General features: G+C 45.2%; 1 pseudogene; it reads left to right on the forward strand.

The window, feature by feature from the left end:
* The first annotated feature begins 16,480 nt into the window (after positions 1 to 16,480).
* LOC121146327 lies at positions 16,481 to 16,577 on the forward strand (annotated as a pseudogene).
* Positions 16,578 to 24,442: the final 7,865 nt, after the last annotated feature.

Genomic DNA, 24,442 nt, shown 5'->3' on the forward strand with positions numbered 1-24,442 from the left:
ATGGCCAGAGTTGAGTGGATCCAAAATTAGGAGCCAGGAGCTTTTTGTGAGTTTCCCACATGGATGCAGGGTCTCCATCACTTTCCCAGGCCATAAGCAAGGAGCTGCATGGGAAAAGTGGAGCAGCTGAGACACAAACCGGTGCCCATATGGGCTCCCAGTGCTTACAAGGTGAAGATTAGCCAACTGAGCCATCACACTGGGTCCATAAGTACATATCCATATCTATTTTATTTATTCATTCATTCGTTTACAAATGCTGCTGTTTGGCTGAGTTCCTGATCCCTAGGCCTATTGAATATCAACTTATACTTTTATTTACAGCACCTTAAAAAACCATGCAATTTCAATTCTATAACAGCATGAAGTTATGATTTCCCTGGGGAAACTGTTGCATGATAGCTTCTGGCTAGTTAGCCTAGTTGTTGGCACAAGTCTCCTGGGGTCAATTCAAATTCTGACTGCCTGCCTTGAATGCAGCTTCCTGCAAAGGTGCCTGCTGAGGTCGAGGAACAAGGGCCGTGCAAGTACTTGGGGCCCCTGCCACTAACAAGGGAGCTGCGTGGAGTTCCTGACTCCTGGATTTGGCCTGGGCCAGGCCTGAAGGTTGTAGCCATTTGTCAAATTAAATCAGTGGCTAGAAGCTCTCTTTTTCTCAATCTTGCTGTCTTTAAAATAAATAAATCTTCAAAAACCAAGTCTTAGAATTTCAGAATAAATCTTAACTAATGTATCCTGCTAAACTTCTTTGTTCAGATTTTACATCATGGATTCCTGCCAACTGTTTTGTTGCTTTTAACAACTCAACTGGAGGAGGGATAACCCACCCCCAATTCTCATTTGCTTTTTGAACATTAAGGAAAATCAAGACCATCGACTGGGAACCATTGCATTTAAACTAAGAAACAACAGCTACCAACAAACACAGGGCCTCTTTCTGACTCAGGCAGGCACTAGAAAAGCAGAGTCCTAAATACTGCTGTTCATTAAACAATCTCACTTCTGCATTAACAAATCCCATCCTGAGTAGCGGAAGCACTCATAGGACACGATGCACATCCTGTCACCCTGCCTGGGAAGCCACGCATGCACTCACTAGGAAAACATCTGCACGGAGTGAAAAGGTGAGTAGCAACAAAGCAAGCTTCATCAGAGTCGATGAAAAAGCACAGAGGTGAATGATACTCTTAGCATTCTCTCACCGACACTTCAATGGCCCAAGCACATAACTGTTATTATTACGGATGCTCCCACAAGATGCTAAAACCCTGCAGTGCAAGCACTGTGGCACAAAGGGTGAAGCTACCACTTGGCATGCCAGCATCTCATGTTGGAGTGCCTGGGATGCAACCTCACCCTGGCTTCCAAGCCAGCTTCCTGCTAACATGCCTGGGAAGCTGTAGATGGCCCAAGTACATGGGCTCCTGCTGCCCACATGGAAGGTCTGGACAATGGCCTTCTTTGGGATGCTTTTGTGGCATTTTGAGGAGTGAACTATCGGGCAGAGATTTACCTTTACTCTGTCTTCGCCCTCCACAGACACACACTCTTTCCACATCACTTTTTCTGTCATGTCAATAAACAAAACTTTACAAAATGAAAATCAAAGACGGAAGGCAATATGGTCAGTCTTGATTTAGAACCCAGAGTCTGCGCAATTCTTCAACTCCTAATCAAACACTTCTCCTTTGGCTTTTAGGAAAAAATCTTTTCTCAGTGGTTGATGTTTTTAATTTGTGAGAGTAAGTTCATTAGTTTAGATGAAAACTGAGTTGATTAGTTATAAGAAACAAGAAAAGAGCAGTACACACACACCCAATGAGCACACATTAGATAAAATACACACATACAACTCCCTTCATTATTTGCATTTTGGTTGATTTAAACTTGATTAAGAGCAGGGACCTATTAAGCTTGAAGGAATTGTATCCCAGCTTTAGTTTTGTTCATTTTCCCCCTGTTTACTACATATGAAAGCTGAATAATCTACTTGGTCAGCTAACCAGGTTAAAGTCACTATAAACTATACAGCATAGACTAACCATTCAGTTCCACAAGCCAGCTATACTAGTGTTTGCCTGGTTGCCTGGCTTGCTATCCAGTGCTGGGCACCCAGTCTTAAGCTTGTGCAGCCTTTAGGAAGCCCCACCTGACCTTGACCATGGCCCAGGCTGCAAACACACATCATCAATCCATTTGTCCGTTCCTTTCTCCAGGACCTCCCTCTCTGCCTTGCTCCCTGCTGTGTCTGTAGCACCAGCAGTGGGTCCTCAGAGTAACTAAGTGAGTGAGTGAATGAATAAATTAAGGGCTGAACGCATGAAGGGGACACTTCGTTTTCATTGAGCAAAGGCAAGTGGTGAGGAAGAGGAGGGTGAAGAAAACAGAAGAGATAAAGAAGGGGAAAAAATGTGACAGAGACTTTCACCCTTCATTCACCATGGCATCTTCTAGTGAAAAAAGCAGGCAGGTGACTCTCCTAAATAAGCCAGTTGCCATGTTCCGTGGTATGTAGACTGATTTAACACAGCCTGGAAGGATTGTAAAAGATGGCGATGGGGGGTAGAGGGTGGGGGGCCAGAAAGGTGCACACTTAGCTCCAGCAGAGTGGAGGGCTTATGGCTGCCTCACCATTACCACCACAGGTGCTGGCCTTCCAAAGAGGAGAGGGCCCTGGGCTGCTGGGCAGCATGGCTGATTAACGCACTGGAATGCTGAGGCAGCAGGGTTGCAGCCCAGAAGGAGGGAGCAGCTGATGGAGCTTACAGCTTTCCTCAGGCTGTACCTCTCTGCCTTGAGACCTAGGAGGGAAGCTATCATTGGCTCAGCTTGTGGCAATTTTGCTGTCTGGAAAAATCAGAAGAGAACATAAAATAGGAGCGCCTGGCCCCAAGCATCAGTATACAAAGACAACAATGGGGTACAGCATCAAAGGAGGAAAAAAAAAGATGTTAGCAGAACCTGCATGGATTAGCCCATTTCACTGGTTCAAGAAACTGGAACCTATTTGGGGGCACGTTCAGGTAGCGAAGTAAACATTGGAGTGGAGCAAGAGGCTTCAGGTGATTGAAAACATGACATTTTATTACCAAGCCCTGGGTTGTCCTACTAAACATTTACCACCAAGCTGGGCCAAACAGGCATTCTATGAGTGAATCCCACGTCCCATTCTTGGCATGGGCCCTAGGCCATGGGCCTGGATTCCTCATTTATATTGTTCTCTATGGATGACTCACTGGGTTAAAGCAAAGATCTCAGACTTTGGGGTTTATGAATCAAGAGAAAGATTTCCCTAGAAATGTGTGCCCAAAATAGGATGGTCAGCTTTACCCCAGCGTCTGCCTCAGCTGAAGAAGGGAAGGAAGGAAGGAAGATGTGAAGAAAAGAAATGAAGGAAGGAAGGAACAAGAAAGAAAGGAAGATAGGGAGAGATAAAGGGATGAAAGAGAGGAAGGAAGGAAGGAAGGAAGGAAGGAAGGAAGGAAGGAAGGGAGGAAGGAAAGAAAGAAAGAAAGAAAGAAAGAAAGAAAGAAAGAAAGAAAGAAAGAAAGAAAGAAAGAAAGAAAGAAAGAAAGAAAGAAAGAGAGAAAGAGAGAGAAAGAAAGAGAAAGAAGAAAGAGAGAGAAAGAAAGAGAGAGAGAAAGAAGAAAAGAAAGAAAGAAAAAGGAAGGAAGGAAGGAGAGGAAGGAAGACAGGAGGAAAGGATGGAAAAAAAGGAAGAGGAAGAAAAGGAGTCGCTGCCTACCATCACCATGATTTTGAACAAAGAATGGACAGTTTAACCCCATAAAATGAAGAACACAATTTCCAAATTATGAAGTTGAGAATTCATATTTACGGGAAGAGTGGCTCATTTTCATTTTCTCCCAGGCAGGTTTTGGGGAAGGCAGCGGATGGAGTAGGAAGGTGACATTGGCTCTATAGTCACACAGGTTCAAGTCCCAGCTCTGCTTCCTGCCAGCTGACTGAGGGCAGTTTCCAGCAAGGCCCTGAGGCTTAGTCAATTCTGTCAGGAACAGAAGGAGCCAGGCTCAGTAGAGCTTGTTAAATAGCACCTGCTTTGTCTTGTCTTACTTGGAAGAGTGGGAACAGATGTGCGGATATTGGCCCAAAGAGAGAGCAAAGATCACTTGGTGCACCCATTCCTCTGCGTGGAGGCTGCCTCAGCCCCAAAACTTCCTCCAAGCCTTGGCTTGTGGATTTGATTCTTTCCTCCCTGTTAAGGAGTCATATTTAAGCCTGGTTGCACCTGCCACACTGCACCTGCAGAGATGAGTTACAGAGGGAGAAGCCTCTGGGTCCTGTCCAGCTTGGAGTTCTCCTGGGCCCAGGGACCCCATCATTTTGATTTAAAGTGAAACTGATTTGTTTGTCAGCCATAAAGACAGTTGGAGTAGACGGCTGCCAAAAAAAAAAAAAAGAAAGAAAAGAAAAAAAAAGCCTGGGGATTTGGCTGGGAGTGGTTCTTCCACAAGTTTGACCTTCTTGATTATAAGATTTCTATCAGAGTGTCCTGAGGAGCTATAGAATTCAGAGTGATTCTGTGGAATCACCCCATTCCCCTGAGGCCAGCTGAGCCTGGGCTGGTTTTATGCAGCAAAGCTAAGGCTCTGGATGTGAGAGACCCTGTGATTATAGACAAAATGATTGAGCCTCTTCCCTGGAATGTCCTGAAACATAGTTGCCAAGGTCAAGTTGCTCAGAGGCTTGCAACTTGTTATCTGAAAGGGAATCAGAACCCTAAGGAAAAAAGGTTTATTTTGTTTTCCAGGATCTCCTTGAGATGGAGGGGACTGCATGACCCTGACCAGTCCTCTCTCTGCTGAGCCTGGAAAGGATTGGAGACAACGGCTTGCTTGAGAAATATGTTCCATAGGCGACTCCTAGATGAGTTTGAAGATAATAATGTTAGTACTGTCTCAGCCACATTCTTTTTCTAAAAGTCCTCAAGTGTGAAATGAAACACTCCTGATAGTTGCTAGTGCCGGTCCGAGATCCTGCCCCTCTTCCTCGCCTTTCAGCCACGGGGTCCCCGAACACCCTCCCAGGTGCTCCGGCCTTGGGAAGCTGGCCCCGCTGGCTGTGGAATCAAGACCCTGCTGGGGCACTGCTATGCTTTCCAGAGACTTATCCACTCATGGTCTAGTCCCTCCTAGTCCCTACCTCCTTGTGTTGAGGTCTTGGGGAACCCGGCAGGTTTTACAGCACATAATAAAAAGTGCCCTTTGAGTCACCTGGCCCCTTTCTCTCCCACCTACTTCTCCTCTTCCCCTGCTTCTAGTCAGGTGTGAGTCTTTTCCCTGGCTCCTATTGTCCTGTAAGGAGTGGCTTTCCCTTCCGACTCACCTGTTGCTGGAAGTACCCAATCCAAGCAGGCATTTCCAGTCATTTTGTCCAACAAGGGAAGCTCCTTTCTCCAAGGGAGCCCACACGCCAGCTGTCAGGACAGTTGTCCCCAAGGAAAAGAGCCCTATGCTCCCTGACTGCTCTATGAGTGAATCAGTGATTCCACCAGCCCCACACCAACAGCATCAGCCTGTATTCAAGGCAACTGGCAAGAAATACCCATCTTTGGGGTGAGCATGCTTTGCAGCCCCTAAAGATACTTGCATCTTTATCAGAGAGCCTGTGGATGAGACCAGGCTCTGCACTCCATCCCAGTTTCTTGCGAAATGCACAGCCTGGGAGGCTGCAGGTGATGGTTCGGCTTGCTGGTTCCTGCCAACTATGAGAGAGACCCAGACTGCCTTCCTCGCTCTTGATCCAGCCCTAGGTATTGGGGATGTCCAGGAAGTGAATCAGCAGGTAGCAGACCTCTCTCTCTGCATTCCCAATAAAATAAAAACATTAAAGAAAAAGATAGACATTAAGGAGCCACAGACCTACTGAATCAGACAATCCCAAGGTGTAGCCCAGCAATCTGCATTTCCACAGAGGCTTCCAGTAGATTCTGATGCCAGGAGAGTCTAAGGGTGGGAATCACTGAACTATCTAAGGACAGGCAGCTTGGCTTGCTGCTGCCAGTCATGCAACGCCTGGCTCAGCGCCTGGCGGATAGCAAAGGTTCCACGAATACTTTGTAAATAAGTGAGTGGACAAACTCCCGAGATCATGTGATGGGAAAAGGAAAGAAACACAAGCTCTGCTCCCGTGGCCGAGAAAAACAACACACGATCTTTAAGTCTAAGAGTAACATCCATCAATATTGCAAAGAGTAACCGGTGTTTCTGATAATGCAGGTGAGGAAAACAAGACCGGACAGCCTGACCAAGGTTTGTGGCAGCAGAGCTGGCCTCAGCCCCAGTGCTCAGGTCTCTGGGGGCCCTGAGATTTCTCAACTTACGTCTCCTTGGGGTGGGTGACGAAGAATGACTGATTCGATAAGGCTCTAATTGGGAGAACTCAGCCTGGGTGGGAGGAGTTGAGAACCTGATGCTGGGCCCAGAATAGGAAAGATCTGGATGAACGGAAGTTTATGGGATTTGCTTTTCCATTTTGGTAACACTCCAAAGCATGGTGGGGGAGAAAATGAACAGCAAGCTTTTTATTTAGACACATGTTTTCCCCCGAAGGAAACTCGGAGCAAACCAACCAAGCCAGGTGCTGGGCCCTTCTGTCCCTTGCACACTCCCCAACAGCTGCAAGGAGGCAGTCCACCTTTCCCGCTCCTGGACAGGGCTCTTGGCTTTCCCATTGGTCTCTTGTCTGTCCCTCTTCTGTTGTCCATGCTTCCTTGGTGAAATGAGCAGTGGCAGCAGCAATAGCAACGGAGGCTCTCCGCTTCTTTGAACTAAAGATCCCCCCACCCACATGTCCCTGCCAACCTTGGGTTTGAGTCTGTACTTGCGGCATGGCAGCTGGAGTGAGCAGGTGTGAAAAATAAAAGTGAAACTTTGACAATTTCCCCTCACAGAAAGTGTCCTGGAACCCGTGAGGAGTCCCCAGAAGGTTCAAGTCACCAATTCTGAAAAGAATGACTGACCCGCAGTCTGCAGCAGAATGAAACTCACAAGGGATGTTTATCATCAAACCTCCATCAGCGAAGTCTGACAAATAAAGAATAAATTAATGAATAGGAAAGGAACAAAGCTCCTCTAGAACCTTGCAAGAACTTGGAAGTGACACGTGCATGCCTAACTTCACAGTCCCCTTTCAGCAAAACTCTAGCTCTGTAAGCTGGGACCCTGCGAGTTGCTAGTAAGTGGCTTTAGAATTGTTGCCCAAATGAAAGATAAAGACACAGCATTTTTATGCCCTAAGGTGATATCTTAAACTAACCTGCAAGAGAAAACACTAGCTGAAATGAAGATTACCCCCTAGTCTAGAGTTGGAGTGGATCTTATCTGTGAAAAGCATCATCCGCAGTGTAACAGAGAGGGCAGTGATAGGCGGAGCGCAGCAGTGGCGAGTGCAAATCAGTAATTCCTGACAGTACTTCTAAAGAGGGAGAAAGAAGAAAGAAAGAAAGAAAGAAAGAAAGAAAGAAAGAAAGAAAGAAAGAAAGAAAGAAAGAAAGAAAGAAAGAAAGAAAGAAAGAAAGAAAGAAAGAAAAGAAGGAAGGAAGGAAGAAAGAAAGAGAGAGAGAGAGAGAAAGAAAAAGAAGAGAGAGAAAGAAAAAGAAGAGAGAGAAAGAAAGAAAGAGAGAGAGAAAGAAGAAAAGAAAGAAAAGAAGAGAAAGAACACCCAGAACAAGCCTTTATGCCAGTCCCATGGTGGGTGACAGTGGGAATACTCTGACTTCAGCAAATCCAGTGTTGCTGTCTGGTGGGATTGGGTAGGGAAGGACGCTCCTGAAGACCCCTGGATGCTGAGGGCTGAGATGCAGCTCTCCTGGAGAGGTGGACAGCAGCTACTGACACTGAGACTCACTGCTTCTTCATCTCATGTGTTAAGGTTGGCTGGCTCCACTTCTACGTATGCATGTTGAGTAATTCTTGGAAAGCAGCCAACCCCACAATGTAGCTGCAGCAAGGCTGGGTGGGCAGACCCAGAGCTCTGATTCAATTTGAGTCATGTGAAACAACTCAGCACCCAGGAACCTAGCTCTCCTCCTGAAAAATGACTGGTGTTGTACATTTCTTCATTTTGAGTGACAGCTACATCAGTTACTCAACGGCCAACCATTTCGTGTGTGCGTGCGTGTGTGTGAGTACAGGGCATACTGCCCATGATTCCTAACTAACAATCTTCATAAACATCCTCAAGCAAGACCTTAAATATTTCTTTGATCTTCATTGATCAGTACTGCTTGCAGAGAGATTGTAAAGGAAATTGAACACTAAATCCACACATACCAGGTTGAGTAATCCTATTTCTTGAGAATTGAGGTCAAGGGAGTCAGATGAATCCACACATCACCAACCCCACTAACCATAAAAAGAAGAGGAAGCTGCCCAGAAAGTTACTGTGACTTAGGTTGCCTTCAAACTTCATCGAGAATTATTTGGAGCTTAAGCCAACAAAAGAAAAAGGAATCTGTTCTGATATTTATTGAACCAGATTGAAGCACGTGTCCAAGACAATATACTTGGGAACGTTGTGTGGGAAGATAAAGGTTCCTTATTGCTACCAGGCAGGCCTGGAAGAGTTAACGGAGGCAAATGTCAGCTGACCATTGATGGGTCTATAAAAAAGTATAAAACAGCAAGATTAATCTGGCTGGTGCATTGAGTAAAAATGGCAGCTTCCAATATTGAGGAAATAGAATGTGTGCTGTGGTAGGCCTGCATGGCTCCCCACCACCCAGCCAGCACTTAGAGCAGTGTGCTCTGGCTTCTCTTTCACGCCCTCTGCCTGCACCTTCCAACAGGAGACCTTCTCATCATATATTCATCTCCCAAGTAAGTAGAAGGAAATGACCTGAGAGAAGAACACACCAGAGAAGCAATGAAGTTTGTCCTGTCTTCCCCTCCACCATGCGAGCCCTCCTCAGTCAAAGGGTGTCAGGGGAAATAAAAGGGAGCCCCCAAACAGATCTCTCACTGAGATGCTGGAAACAAGGCATGCTGCAATGGAAGTCTAAGTGAGATATGAGATAAACCAAACTGGCTGTAGCTTTGTGTGGCTTAACCGAAGATCCTAGTGATCCTTTCAGGTGTCTGTCCATCTTCAGTAAGAAGAGATCAGATTTTACAGAGTTACCAAATTATTTCTTGGGATGAAAAATCTGCCTTTGTAGTTAATCAAGCATGAAGAACTATCCATTTTATGATATCTGTGTTCAAGGCTGGTAAATGCTTAAAGAGCAAGAAGATGCTTTTCAGATCTCAGAGTCTAGGTGGTACTAGCAGCTGATTGCAAGGACCACAGTGAGGCTGCATCCTGACAGCTGTTCTAAGGGGAGGACACTACTGGCACATGGGGAAATGCAGGCTCAAAAGGTGAAGACGGTCAACTGAGCTCACACTGCTTAGAAAGAAACAGGGTGAGAATTCAAGTTTGTGTGCTCTAATTCTGCACCCCTGTCCCCTTACTCTGTCACCTCTACCCCTCTTCCCTCCTATCAATCACTCCTGCCCTCCTTCCTGTCTTCTCTTATTAACATCAGTAAGCTATGTTACTTTCATGAAACAGAACTGGAACTAACCTTACCCAGGTGCCAGCTGCTTCTCGGGGTGTCCCAGTGGCTATGAGTTAGCAGTTTGGAGGAGATCCTTCTCTGAGATCCATGTACAATGAAGAAAGTGGGGAGAAAGTGGGGCATGGAGTTTTGACTATTTATTTACTTGAGAGGCAGAAAGAGAGAAAGAGGGGAGAACAAGAGCACTCCCATCCACTGGATCGCTCTCCGAAGGACTGCAAGTGCAGGCGCTGGGCCCGGGCAAGATTGGACAGGTGCCGGGCCAGGCTGGGGCTGGGCCCCGCTGAAGCCAGATGTTGGAACTCTCCCACATACGTGACAGGAACTCTATTACTTGAGCTGCCTCCCAGGGTTATACTGACAGGAAGTTGGAGTCAGGAGATGGAGCCTAGAATCGAACCCAGATGTTCCAGTCAGGGATATCTTAACCAGTCAGTGTCATACCTTCTAAGCTAAGCAACCACCCCTAGAGGGGAAACACTTATCTTAGAGTAATAGTTATTCAGATTATTCATAAATGGAAATTTCCTTATGAAAGCGATATATTGGAATGTTTGGAGAGCAAAACATTAATGGAAATCTATATTGTGAAAAAATTCTATAAAGACATACAAACATTCTTATACTCAAAATAAATTGATCTCTTATTCCCATTTTCCCACAAGCTTTTTGAAGTACCTTCATATGAATACAATCATTTTAAGTGTTGTCATTGAATTTTGTGGAAGACAGTGTTGATGGCTAGAAAGTACACTTTAGAAAGTGGTATTCATATTATTTTGGAAGATTGAGTTGGGTTAAGGACAATGTTCCTGAGGTTGGTCTACATTTATTAACCCAGCCAGGTCAAGATAGGCGGCAAGGGTGAGTGGGTTTGGGTATGAGATCTTTGGACCCTCATCCTGGGTTTGGGGAGAGTTTACCCTTGAGCCTTTCTACACCTAGGAATTTTCTTGAACACGTGAGTCCTATTTCCTGTGAACAGATATACCTGGTGCTCCATTACATGTAAGCAAAAAACTGATTTTTCTCAGACTGGGCCGCGGGAATAAGAAGGACTGGCTGCTGAGTCAAACAAGGGTCTTCAGATGTAACAAAATTCAAGCTGCTTAGGGGAGAAATTTGGGGCTGAAACCATAAGAAATCCAGGAAACCAGGTTGACTAATAGTGTTAGCATTGCATGCTGCTATCGCTGCTTATCTGTGCCTCCATGGCAACCAGGCAGGTTCCAATGATATATTTTCTACTGGTCAGTGGGCCCTGGAAGGCTGATGCCTGCCCTGCTGGGTAACTCCTTGGCTAATGGCCATTACTGTGTAACCCTGTATGGAAGGAGTTAGCTGCTCCTAAAGGAAGAATGAGCCATCTGCCTCCAGTACACAAATTTCTTTTAGTTCATAGCCCCACACATCTTAATGTCCCCAACACCTGAACACGGCTCTGACACCTTGTTCTTGCCCAAAGTGGCTTCAAATGAAAGTCTGCAGTGCCAAGGCCATCCAACGCTTCTTATCTTCCCAAGTTCCACTCACAGCCCCTGTTAATCTGACTTCAACTTATCTGCTCAGTTCATGCCATGTTGCCCGGCACACATTTGGTGTGCATGGATCTCAGAGAGGGATCTCCCCCAAACTGCTAACTCATAGCCACTGGGACACCCCGAGAAGCAGCTGGCACCTGGGTAAGGTTAGTTCCAGTTCTGTTTCATGAAAATATCATGGGAAAGAAAGCCCAACCCAAGCCCAGTTGGTTTTTCAGTGTGAGACCCAGAAATCCATTATAGCTGAGCAAACAAAGCACATTGGAAAATGTAAAGGTTCCGTCACATCTGACAGCAAAGAACAAAAATCTGACTGGGAAGGTAAGATCAAAAAAGAAGCAAAATCAAAACACAGCAGAAAGGTCAATGACACACAACAGTGACACAAAAGAAAAGTGGGCCAGATATTGTTCAGAACCCCAGTTGTAAGTTGAGGAAAAGGAAGGGGGAAAAGAGCATAATATCCTGCAAAAATGTTGTGGTGATGTTAATAGTTTCAATGGCAACCACGGCATTTAACGAGGATGTAGATTTTTGCAGAAAGGGCATGAGCATAGAAGGTTGTGCTGACATAGTTGTCCTGTTCAGGCTGAGTCAAGGTCAAGGACGCTGAGATTCAGGGACTCCTGGATAGTGTTTTAGATATGGTCGCTAACCTGGGAAACTGTCATTACCTGATCCTCCTTATTCCAGCCAACGTCACAGTAAGGACTGGTTTTTGTTCTTTATTCTTTATAGCACATGTGTTCATCTTTACATGAAAGAAAGAAGCAAAAGTTTGTCCTGTGACCTGTTTGGGGATCAGAAGGGAAAGGAACCAACCTGCACCTGTGGGTTCATGGGCAGTTCATCCCGTGGTTCCCATGAAAAGGTTGAGCAGGAGGTTGGGAGACCACATGACCTCAGTGTGATGACCAGTGTCTCAGGGTCAAGCACCACTCTGCCCCTGGTGGCTTGGGCTCCAAACAGGGCAGATCCTCTCTGAGACCACCTCAGGTCTCCAGAAGGGGAAATGAGAGGAGCAAGTGGACTTTGAAGCTGGAACCTTAGGCCTGAAACCTGATTGGCTGCCCACTAAGAGAGCAGAACAGATGCCAAACAGCCGACCCTGAGAGAACCCGTGATTTGCAATGACTAAAAAACATGTCCAATCGGTGGTGAATGATAACATACTGGGGTGTTTTCACATAACTTACAGACTTTCTGCTGCTGGGAGCAGGGCTCTGCGAGCTGTTTATGGGAGCCTACTGGACGCAGAGGCTAAAAAAATGCAGCTGTCTGTAGCCCAAAACCATGGAAACCAGCTCTCTCCGCAAACAATGAGCCTGCTTCCAGCCAAGGCCGCGAGAGATTCTCATTTCTCATGATTTGCTTCCAAATCCCAAACAGCAAATGCCTTTAAACTGGACCAAAGAGCAAGGAGCCTACTGAATTGGCAATTATTCCCTCTCATTTTTAGCAAGCATCTGTGTAAAGAAAGAGAGGCCTAAAAGGATTTGGGTTTTGTTATTGGGGGGTCTCCCCACACAGGCTGGTCTCAGGACAAGTCAACCCTCATGGGGAGGGCTTCTTGGAGCTGAGGGAGACGGTTATTTTCCTGCATTTTCACAGCAAAGGTAAGTTTTTTTTCTCGGTAAAGTCCTGTTTCAGGGGGAAGTTGAAATGTACTTGTTCCAGCATGAACCCCGTGGAAACCACACTGCCTTGCAGCGTGGCAGTAGTCAGCACATAGTTTCCTGGTTAGAAACCACCCTGTCCCCCCATCCTCCAACCCCAGAGAGTCTGCAGTCAGCTTTCCAAATATGAGGGGTCTTGACAAAGTTCATAGAAAATGTGTATTATGAAAAAAATCTGTGCAATGATCTAAAATGTGGGGTTTTTTTAATACCACAGCAAACTTAGCTTTCATTTTTCCATGAACTCTTAAAGTTTACCTTCATGCTACCCAAACATCAATAGATCAAATCAATTGGAATTTTAATGTGCACCAAAGTGCCTCTCATGGTGTCAGAATCTTAAATCCTGCAAGGCCTGTCTGTCTGCCCAGAGGTTGACTCAAGTCAGTTGAGACAAGGAGGCCTGCTGCTGGAGGGGCCTTCCGCTGTTCGCCCTAGCAGCTTTCCTCCTACCCTGCAGGCCTGGGACCCTCTGTGCACTTGAGACACCTGGCCCAAGTTACATTAGCCAAGTCACATTAGCACAGCCCAGGATGGCTCCTTCCTTCTCCTGAATACTTCTCTGCTGACCCAGAGACAATCAGGTTGTCTGTATTCCTGACAGTTCCTGCCTGTGTCTCCAATCCTCAACCAGATGACAAGCTCTGCCATGTTCACGGTTGGGGCCCTGTCCTTGGCTCCAAGACCTATGCAGAAGCCCAATAGACTTTTCTGGAAAGTTTTTGGAAGGATGATGCTCACAGAAACCCAACGCTGTTAACCACCTAGTCATTCAATATGTCAGGGAGAGAAGTACCTGAGTAAATGAGGAGTTTGGGGTAGATGGCAATTTCTGAAAAATCCATTAAGTATCCTACCACTTACAGAGTAGACCTGCCCTGTGAACAATTTGTAACCCTTATCGAGTCCTGGAGGTATCTGGCAATGTGATTAAACCTGTACACCCCTCACTCAGGAAGAATTGCACCAATGCACCCACAATGTATGTCTTCTCCAATGTGAAGGAGTTGAAGGGGATCATTCATATTCCAAGCTATCATCTTCATTCCATTCTTCTCTGTACTTCTATTTTAAAGTTTTATTTACTTATTTATTTGAAAGAGCAAAATAGAGAAAAAGAGAAGCAGAGAGAGAGAGTGCGCTAACTTCCATCCACGGTTTATTTTCCAAAATGTCTACAACAGTCAGGGCTGGGCCAGGCCAAAGCCGTGATTCTGGGAGTCCAGCTGAGTCTCCTACACAGGTGTCTGAGCTTGAAGGGTAGAAAAGTGGGCTTCAAGCCCAAGCATTCCAATATGGGATTCAAGCGTTCTAAACAATATCTTTTTTCTTTTCTTTTCTTTCTTTTTTTTTTTAAGAGATTCCTTTTATTCTTGTCAGAAAAGGCAGATTGGCAGAGAGAAGGAGAGACAGAGAGAAAGAACTTCCTTCTGCTGGTTCACTCCTCAACTGGCCACAACAACCAGAGCTGAGTCAATTCAAAGCCAGGAGCTAGGAGTTTCTTCCGGATCACCCATGCATGTGCTGGGTTCTAAGGCTTTGCACTGTCCTCCATTGTTTTCTCAAGCAGGGAGGTGGATCAGAACGGGAGCAACTGAGTCACAAACTGACACCTACAAGGGATGTTGAGCTTGGAGGTGGAGGATTTGCCAGCTAAGCTATCATGGCAGCCCCCTAAACAACATCCCCTAGGCTTCTCCATCTCTGTTTTAAACTTCTGCCTCTCTGTAGGACAGAAAAGAAACCTCAGTCCACTTGGTGTCTACAAGGAGTGGCCACAGATCCTGACAAGGAGTGGGATCTCCATAAGAAAATGCATCCCAGGTGCGAAAACAGTGTGCCCTTGACTCCTGAGACTCAGAGGAAGCATCCAAGGTAAGCAGCCCAGGCGAGCTTCTGTCGTTTCCACCTGTCTACCTTGCCCCGAGGAAACAGGAGCCTGACTACAATGTGCAGAGTGGGGGGTTAGACATGTTCCTGAAAGCCAGACTCAAGCAATGCAGACACCTGTCCAAGCCAAGTTCGGTCTCAGAACAGTGTCCTCCGTGATGAGGGGACAGGCTGCGAGCCTCTCTGGCAGGGACATTTTAAAAACCCATAGAGTTTTTGGTTGTCACTAGGTATACTGGTTGAACCATCATAGCTTATTCAGCTTATGTAGCTTAACTCTGCAGAGCAAAGACTTGTCCCAGGTCTCACAGGACCTTCACATTCACCACCAAACATTACTAGGTGAAAACATATTTTCAATTCCATGATCTTGAAGCCTGTTTTATAAATAGTCACCAGGTATGTGTTTTTCTTTTCTTCTTTGCATGGTTTTTAATGTACACTGAATGTTTTGAAAAGGCAGCTACCGAATGAGTCCAGGGAAGGTGTATATTGCTTAGTTTGAACCTTGCCAGAATTCATTGGGCTTTTGAAAAAGTTACAATGGCAATATCTACACCTCTGGAGGGATTCGAGTCGCCAAGAAAGCACTCCTGTGCAAGCCGGTGACAGTTGCACTGCGCTGGTGACTCCACACACGCGAGCTCTCTACTTCACGTCTTCTGTCATGGTTCTGCCCAAGCATCTGCACATTTAAATGCACTTCCTTTTTACAATTATTTCTTGACATTTCTAATACATGCGAAGATAGGCCACTCTGTCGACTTTCCAAAATTTAGCTTACCAGTCAGTTTCATTATTTAGATATTTAATCCAGAGAGAGAGAAAAATAAAGTTACAAGATGTGACCAAAAAGGCGAGGAGGGGCAGGGTTCAGTCCAATAGTGTGCCATGGTGTATTAGTCAGCTTTTCATTACTAAATACCTAAGGCAAGCTCCTTGTCAGTGAAGGAGGTTTGCTTGGGCTCAAGATTTTGAAGAGTCACAGTCCAAGTCAGGGTAAGCCTTCCCTGGGCTAAGCACCTGTCTGGGGAGGCCGGAGGATACAATGGCAGTGAAGGAGCACTTGGCAAACCAGGACACACAGAGAATCGGGGCCCAACTTGGCCCTCCTAAGCAACCCCTTCACAAGGACTGCATTCCGGAGGTACACCCCAACAACCCAGGACTTCCAAGAGGCCCACCTCCTGAACATTGTGATTGGATCAAGCCCCCGCCTTATCACCTTATTGACCTGTAATTTGGGGACCCATCTGTTAGCATAGGAGCCGTATTCTATTGTTGCCATGCCATGTGGTAGCACCATGTATATAGAGAGGCTTCCAGCCACAAGTTACAGAGTGCTAAACATGTTTTTTTAAAAAAATAATTACCTTTTTTCCCCATATAATCCAAAGCCCAAATGGAGGCATTTCCACTGCTGGCTTTGTGGCCTAAGAAGGAAGACAAGCATCGGGGCACGTTTCCCTTGCGCTGCTGTTTCCTTGCATGTTACCCTTTATCTGCAGGCTCATCCCATCCCTCACAAGAGCATTGTAGCCACTCGCATGTATCCCAAACACGGTCCTTCACACTGCTCTTTTTTTCACCAAAAGGCTTTTTCTACAAGTTCCAGGGAGTGTTTCCTTTTGATCTAGCTCACTGAGATTTAATTAGATACCAGTGGCTCGAAGGAAGTTGGGAAAGATGGCATTTTCTAGTGAGACACAGGCGAGCTTGGCTGACAAGGATGTGGGCAAGGTGCTGGTGGGAAGAGAGCTATCAGTTGCAAACAAAACTGCTTCCCACAGTGCGCACTTGAGCAGCGCGTATGCTAAAATTAGAATGACACAGAGATTAGCATGGCCCTTGTGCAAGAACGATCCTCCGTTGGTAAAGCACAATATACTTCGGAGCACCGTAGGATGACTACGGGTTACGGTGACTGAGTTGTATGCTGCATAAAGAACTGTAAAAGAAAGCAGCTGATAGACTCAAGCATAAAGATAAAAATGGGAAAAGAAATTGCCTGATGTGATCAGTTTATGTTATATGCATGTTTTGAAATATTGCTTGGTAACCCATAAAAATAAACAGGTATCACATGTTAATCCAGCAGTTTAAATAAATAAACAGTCACTATTTGCTAATGCTCACTAAGTACCGTAGTACAATTATCCAGAACAAAAAAAAAAAAAGGCAAAGAACACATGGTAGATGTCAGAATGATGTATATCTATGTTTATCCTTTAAGCAAAAGTATGAAAAGATTAATAGGTTAGGGTCTTTTGACAGTATTGACTCTGCATGCATTTTTGTTTTTAGTCTCCCTAACATGATTCCTGCTCAAAGTGACACATTCTCTGTTCCAAAATACTCGATTCTGCTTCCCAGCTCCGAGCAAGGATATATGCAGTCCGAATAACATGTTCTTGAGCTGAGAGCACCTTTCCCAAAGAATACTCAAGGTATGCCATTGCACATTTGTTTTGAATCAAGTTTTGCATTCTAGAGCTAGAAATGAAAAAAGGGAAAGAATCTGCACAAGCTTTAAATTTTATAATAATTTTTCATTTAAATTAGAGATGTGATAAGCAATGCTACTTGAATTGAGAATGGGAGCTTTAAAAACAAAGCAATAATAGTAATCATGAAACAAAAGGAATCATTATAGACTAAAGATGCCCTCAGCAAAAAAGAGACCCTATGTCCTGTTTCACTGCCCTTGACCTAGCTCTGTTCTTGTGAGTCACGAGAACCTATAGCCAGCATAAGGTAATGCCGCTACCTCCAGAGGCTCCAGCTGAGCCTTCCAATGCATGCAGGTGCTGCCAAGTGGAGCCACGGCTACTCTGGGTGACCATTTAGCTGGGCTTGCCTGGGATAATGCGTCAGCTTTTCATTGCAATAACAAAATACCTGAGGTAGGTTACTTTATGCAGAACAAAGGTTTGGTTTGGCTCCTAGCTCCTGGAGGTTCATAGCCCAGGATTGGGTCGGTCATTCAGTTTGGTGGATGGTGTTTTTGCCAGCAGAGTCCTGAGGGGGTGCAGAGCATCATGCAGCAAAAGATAGGGAACACGCATGTCTATCTCTGCCTGTGTGGTCTGTAACCAGGATGCCACCAGAATTCAATCACCGGGCCTCCACCCCAGTGACTCAACCCAGAGTGATCAATTCCTGCAGGCTCTGCATTTAGACATCGAGATTAGATTAACTCGTACTCTCTTAGTACCATTAATTCAAGACTCTGGAAACCAAACTCTCTCTGGGAACCAAACTCCTGAGTTGGGGTGAAGGAACAGAAATGTAAAACCTAACACCGAGGAAGGTCTTCTCTACCCCTGCTCCAATTACCAAAACCACTTCTTATCCTCAAAATCTGCTCTTGCTCAAAGATATAGATGGCTAACCTCACCAACTGATTTCAAAATTCTAGACAGCAAACCTTGACTCGGGTCCAATCTCCCAGTTTTAGGGTTGAAGAATGAAAAGCTAAAAGCTAGAGAAAATTGTATGATAGGGAAATTGGAACATCAGACGGTTAAGCAGAGGTGAGAGAGAGGGAAGAAGGGAGAAAGAGTGGGCAATTTAATAATAATTATAATAATAATAGTAATAATAATAATAAAGACTCAAGTCCCACATGAGAGAGACCCAAACTCCAGAATGGCATTTGTGCAGGTAGCCTGTCCCTTGGCTGGCAGGGCAGATGGAGGAGGAAAATTTCACAACCTCCCTCATGAATGGACGGTTTGTTTTGCTCCAAAGAGACTTAGAGCTGGACAGCAGTAGTCCGAATAGCAGGGCTGTGTCTCAAGCAGACTCCCTGGGCCGCCAAGTGTTACAAGCCCTCCAAAGAGCCATGGATTTTTAAAGGTGAATTGAAACTATTTTCAGATCCCTCATGGGTAGCGGATGGACAGAATGACGGATTGTTCTTGTGGCATAGTTGTTTTCATTCCCGGTCCAACTGCAGCACTGTGCTCACACCACCATGGGTGCAACAAGAGACCATGTGGTTTGTGCTCTCTGCAAGCAAGCTGCCTGCTATGAACTAGGCAAGGAAAGAAGGCTGGGAACCAGATTGCAGACGCCTTTAAAGGAAAGAGCAAAATCGCTGACTAGGCCAGAAGAGGATCAGGCAAGCCGATACAGAGCTTTGCTTTAATATTATCTTTATGATCCATCTGGGTTGGTAAGGTGCTGAGGGAAATGGGAAAAGGAGTGGGCCAAGGATATGAGATTGCACTTCCAGGAGTTAGATTTAATAAGTGCAAAGCTGGGAGATCTTTGGATTAGAGCAACACCATCAAATTCTTGGACTGAAATAATCATAGTAAATTTAAGTACAGCTCTGTGGTTAGGAGTTCCAGTTCTGGCTCAGAAAACTGTGAGTCAAACCTCAGTTTCACCAGCTCCGAGGAACCTGAGGCACGTTTCTTCTCCTCCTTAGGGCTCAGTGTCCTCATCTGTAAAACGGGAATGACTGTGTTGCCTGCATCAGTGGGTTACAGAAAACTGTTGAGTGGCACAATATCTGGACCAGGGCCTGGACCTTGGCAGCACCTGTCATTTCAATGATCTGGTCACTGTTGCAAGGTGTGATGGCAAGCGTCCATTGCAATTTCTAGAATGTACCTAGCCGTGTTCAGTGGGATGCACTGGGAAAAATTTTTTTCAGGTAGAAAAAAATAATTGGTTTTTGCAGAAATAAACTCTGGTATTTGGACAAGGTTCTTAGTTTCCCTCGCTTCAGTAGGGTGAGAGGGAGAAGCAAGGCTTGTAAAGTAGAAGCACTGTTACAAGGTACGACCGAGTTGCATAGCTCTGGCAGGCTTCTGTGCAGCCCTGGTTACCACACAGTGAAGAAAGGGGCAGGTTGGCAATTAAAAGCAAGCAGCCAGTCACCCAAAGCTGGGGGCATGGGATGGGGGCTGAAAGGCTTTCACCACAAAGCGCTTTAGCAGGATCTTTCTGTCCTACAAAGATGAACACGATACTCAGGGAGCCTATTCACTCACTTGTTTCTTCCGCAAATCTGGCAAACGTGGATTAGAGTCCAAAAACTGTTCTTGGGGTTGTGACCAGTCCAGGCTTCCATTCCAAGGATCTCTCAGACTAGGGAGCAGGCTGACCAATAGCAATCACAAGCAGCAGGCTAGATCAGCAATAACTCAGTGACCTGAAGTAGCTTGAGGGAAGAGACCCGCACTCCAACCCTGTACCCCTGAGAAAGCACTCTCAGGTGCTGCTGGTTTGGCAAGAGACTACATGGGAAAGAACTTCAACTCTTTATTCCATGTCAGATTTGAAACAGCAGGTAAAACCTGTCGGTGGGAGCTGCAAGGGGAGAGATGGGATGCTTGGCAAAGCTGATAGTGGATACTGCACGTGGGCTGTTTGCTTGTGCTATGCCCAGCACTGTCCTAAGTGTGTTACCAAGCACTCTTGTGCCAATCCAGAGAAGTCAGTTATGTTTGTCTTTTGACAGACAAGAAACCCAGAGCCTGGAGTGTTTCCATGGCTCTATCCAGATTCCTCAGCTGCTTAGCAGTGGAGCTGGGGTGAGCAAGTGGGTGTGGCTCCAAGCTTGTTTTCTCCACTGTCCTACTGGGGCTCAGTTCCAAGTGGCTGATGTGGGAACTCATCCAGGATATTGTGGAAGAAAACCTAAGAGTGTGTTGTTACATTCAGAGTGATAAATCATATGTTTAAAATTAGAATGTATTAAGGAAGCTGGCAATACTATGTGTCCCTGAGTGTGATCAAACTTCAATTAACTCAGGCAAAATAAATGCATTAGCAATGGCCAGATAAACCCAAAATACAAAATGTTGGTTTTTTGAGAAGGGGAAATGCTCAACCGACTGCTTGTGCCTTCTCTTTCTTTGAGATATTTATTCAGCTCAGAAACTTAGGCAAGTGAGTTCTGGGTGTTCTTAGTAAGATCTGTTGCCTCCCCAGCATATACTCCAAAAGCAAACTGCCACCTGTTAACATCTCCTCTACTCCAGCTCTTCCCACCTGGTTCTTGAATTGGGTTTCTCCTTTTTTTTTCCCCCTGGGACTTTCTTTCCCACCATCTCATCCTAAGCCCATAATGAGTTCATGTTCACCTGCAACTGATAGAAAAAAAATGACCAAACAGTGGCTTCAACCAATCAGGAGGCTTCGTTTTGCCAGAGGCAATTGCCAGCTTTGGCTTGAATGTGAAAGTGTTGTTTATACCAAGAAATAAATGGTTTCTTTGCTGAAAAGATATTCAATATAGTCCTTGGCCACAGGACGTTTATTATTGGTTAGGATTATGATTTACTGTCCTGAGGCTTGGTTTACACGCCAGGCAGACAGTTGTTTCTAGTTACCTTGCTCCCTCTGGCTAGTCTGGGTTCACTCTAACCACGCTACATTAGGGCCACTAATGGGCCAACCCGAGCTTCCTTGGGAGGCTGCTCTATTGCAGCGGTTCAGGACGTGGGTCCAGGGTTAGCTCTCAGCTGGCCTGAGTGGCATATTAACACCCCCTTGGTCTTAGGTTCTTTCGAGAACACAGAGAAATTGAGACATAAGAACAAGACTTTATTTGGCCTGGTGTGATGGTTCAGTGGCTATATCCTCACCTTGCATGTGCTGGGATCCCATACTGACGCCTGTTTGTTTCCTAGGTGTTCCACTTCCCTTCCAGCTCCCTGCTTGTGGCCTGGGAAAGCAGTATAGAATGACCCACAGCCTTGGGACCCTATATCCACATTGGAGAACCAAAGGAGGTTCCTGGCTCCTGGCTTTGGATTGACTTAGCTCCAGCCATTGTGGCCACTTGGGGAGTGAACCAGCAGATGGAAGATCGTTTTCTCTGTCTCTCCTTCTCTCTGTAAATTTGGCTTCCCAATAAAAAATAAAATAAAATAAATCTTAAAAAATAGGACTTTATTGAAAGCCTGGTGCTTTACATGCATTTTTTCTTCAAAGCCTCATAAGAACATGGGAAACGGACCTGTTGTTGCATTCAGCGAGTGTAGGAAGACACAGCAAACAACAAGGCTCTATATGGCCAGGAAGGGTTTGCCTCCTTCCAAACCCTCAGGGTCTTCCTAGTCCCAAATTGTCCTGCATTCCTTAGATATAGGTGGGGCGGGGTGGAGAGGAAAAGACAGAACAGACACTACCACCTTAGTGCACCTGGCATCAGACCTAGACACCAGGAGCTGGATAACTGCTGAAAGGAATTTTCTGGGAACCTGTTTGTGACCAAGACTAGACTCACTGGTGACTACACAACAGCTAACAGTCCTCCCCAGAGGGCATTTGTCCATGCTGGCCATCATGGAGAACTCCTTAGCTAGGGCGGATGTCTGATAAGAGCCAGGAGAAGCCATCCCTGTGTCTGCACTGAGCTTGGGCAGATAAGATAAAAAATGCTGAGTTGCTTTGCTCATGGCAAGAGTCACATCAGCTCCAAGGGGTTGCCATGGTTATCCTTGGCTCATCAAAAACTGCCATTGGTAGTTACATCTTTCCCACTTTTTTTCCTCTCCAAATGACTTAAGTTTAATCACCAGAAGCGCATGGAACCGTGCAATTACAGCAGAGAGGGAAATGCAGCAGCATGTTCCCATGTGACACTGTGGAGGGCTGTGCCCCAAACGTCCTCTCCAACCAGTGACTCCCACACAGTGTTCTGTCCCCAGAAAAGGAGTTGTGAGATTCACCAGTCGGTCCTCTTTTCTCATAACCACTCCCAGCCAGAATTAGGATCCTCTCCCTTTCCCTCTCCCCTCATCACCAGGCCAGTTTTGGCCAGCAGCCTTTGTTTATGACTTGGGAAGATGTCCTGGTTCCACAGAGGAAGAGTGTCACATCCATAACCCCTTTGCCAGTGCTCACTCCCGTGGCTACCGCATGCCCAGTTCCTTCACTTCCTTCCTAGTAGCCATCCTGTCGTGTCCACTGTAAGTCTTGTAGTCTGTTGACACTTCTTGGACTGAGAGGGAAGTAAGCACATGGCTTCTTCCCACCATGCCTCGTTACAAAAGTGGTCTCATGTAGAGAATTTTAGCAGACATACAGCTGAAAGAGGCAGTGTATCAAGCCTCTGTAAGTGTAAAGCGGACCCCTTGGCACCTAAACGCCTCCCTGAAGAGTCTGGAGTGGTTATGATGCTTCACTAGAAGGAAGATGGTCCACAATAGTGTTTGCCATCCTTTTTCCTGTCGTGTGAATGTGATCTTATTTGAGGAACACCATGGCATTCAAGATAAAGAAGACAGCCATGCAGCCTGAGGCAACGGGCCTGGTGTTCTAGAACCCTCAGTCCTACCAAGTCACTTGAGGAACAGAGACCAGAGTCTGAACTTACCACAGGGAACCTGTGCTCTAGTCAACAGAAAGGGCTGAGGAAAAGTCATTCGGAGTGCAATCCTATGAGGGCCAATGTGTGTATTTTTCTCTTCCAGGTGCCCTGAGCAGCTTCCTAAAACCTTCCCTCTCTGAGCCCCAACCTCATCTTGGTCTAATCCCCCAACCCCACCGACTCCTGGTGGTGCAGTCAGAATGGTAACAGTGCATGGGAGAAATCACCTGAAGGAGCAGAGACTGTCTGACTCTTATCATCACTGAGCATGCGCTTGTACTTAACCTCCTTCATCCATGAAGTCTTTGGCAGAAAGGTTTGTGTTTTAATTTATGCCATCCACATAAAGAGCTCAAGACACATCTGTTTTGTTTTGCGAAACCCCCCACATTTGTTACAGCTCATATCTAATGTGAAATATTAATCAATATACATTAAAGAAGACATTTTTCACGCTTTATCATGCCTTCAAGTTATGATGTAACCAGATATTATAAGCATGTGTAATGTCTGTGAACAGATTCCATAGAACCAATGCTAAGGATAATCGAACGAAAAAAGCAACCTGAACCCGCTTATATCTGTTTATCAAATTTAATTTCACTAGTAGATTTGACATAATCCAGCAATTCTACTGCAAGATTCACATATCTGAGAATGATTCAAAGAGTGAATAGAAATAGCACAAGGAAATTTCCAGGATGTTGGACATGCTAAATTGTGATCTGGGCAGTGGTTGCAGCAAGGTACACGTATTTAAGCATTAAACAGTGTATAAAAAGGCAAAGACAAGAGAATGGTTTACAACATTGGAAAAGAAGAGCAAAGTGGGGGAATCAATCAATCTAATTTTAAGACTCATCATATAATAAATTAGTGCTAAGTTTTACTCGGGAACTAAGTAATATTATAAAATAAGTAATTAAGACTATGTGGTATTAGCAGGAGCCTGTTGCAAATATTCATAGAACACATTAGATAGCTCAGAGCTTAACTCACACAAATAAGTCCAAACTAATTTTTGACAATGCTGAAAACTCAGCTCAATGAAGTAGTCATTTCAAGCAAACGGTCATGGAGTATTCAGACAACCTTAAACAATGCACTAGGCCTCAATCTTACATTTTCTATTAAAACTACCCGAAAGGGGCTACAGACAAATAAATATAAAACAGTTCAGTCTTTTATGAAAAATAGATGACAAAAATCTTAGGATCCTAAAGTGACACAAAGAACTTTAAGCTTGACAACCATAATTCATAAAAGGAAAAATTAATAGATTTTACATTATCTAAATTAAGGCCCTTTACTTTCTAGAAGACTTTAATATGAGGATGACAAGACAATCACAGACTGAAAGAAAGAGGTTGCAAACCATTACCTTAGTCTGTTTTGCGCTACTGTAACAGAAGATCCAAGACTG

This window comes from Ochotona curzoniae, unplaced genomic scaffold (assembly GCF_017591425.1).
Source record: "Ochotona curzoniae isolate NIBS_2020 unplaced genomic scaffold, NIBS_Ocur_1.0 scaffold_3890, whole genome shotgun sequence".
NCBI lineage: Eukaryota > Metazoa > Chordata > Mammalia > Lagomorpha > Ochotonidae > Ochotona > Ochotona curzoniae.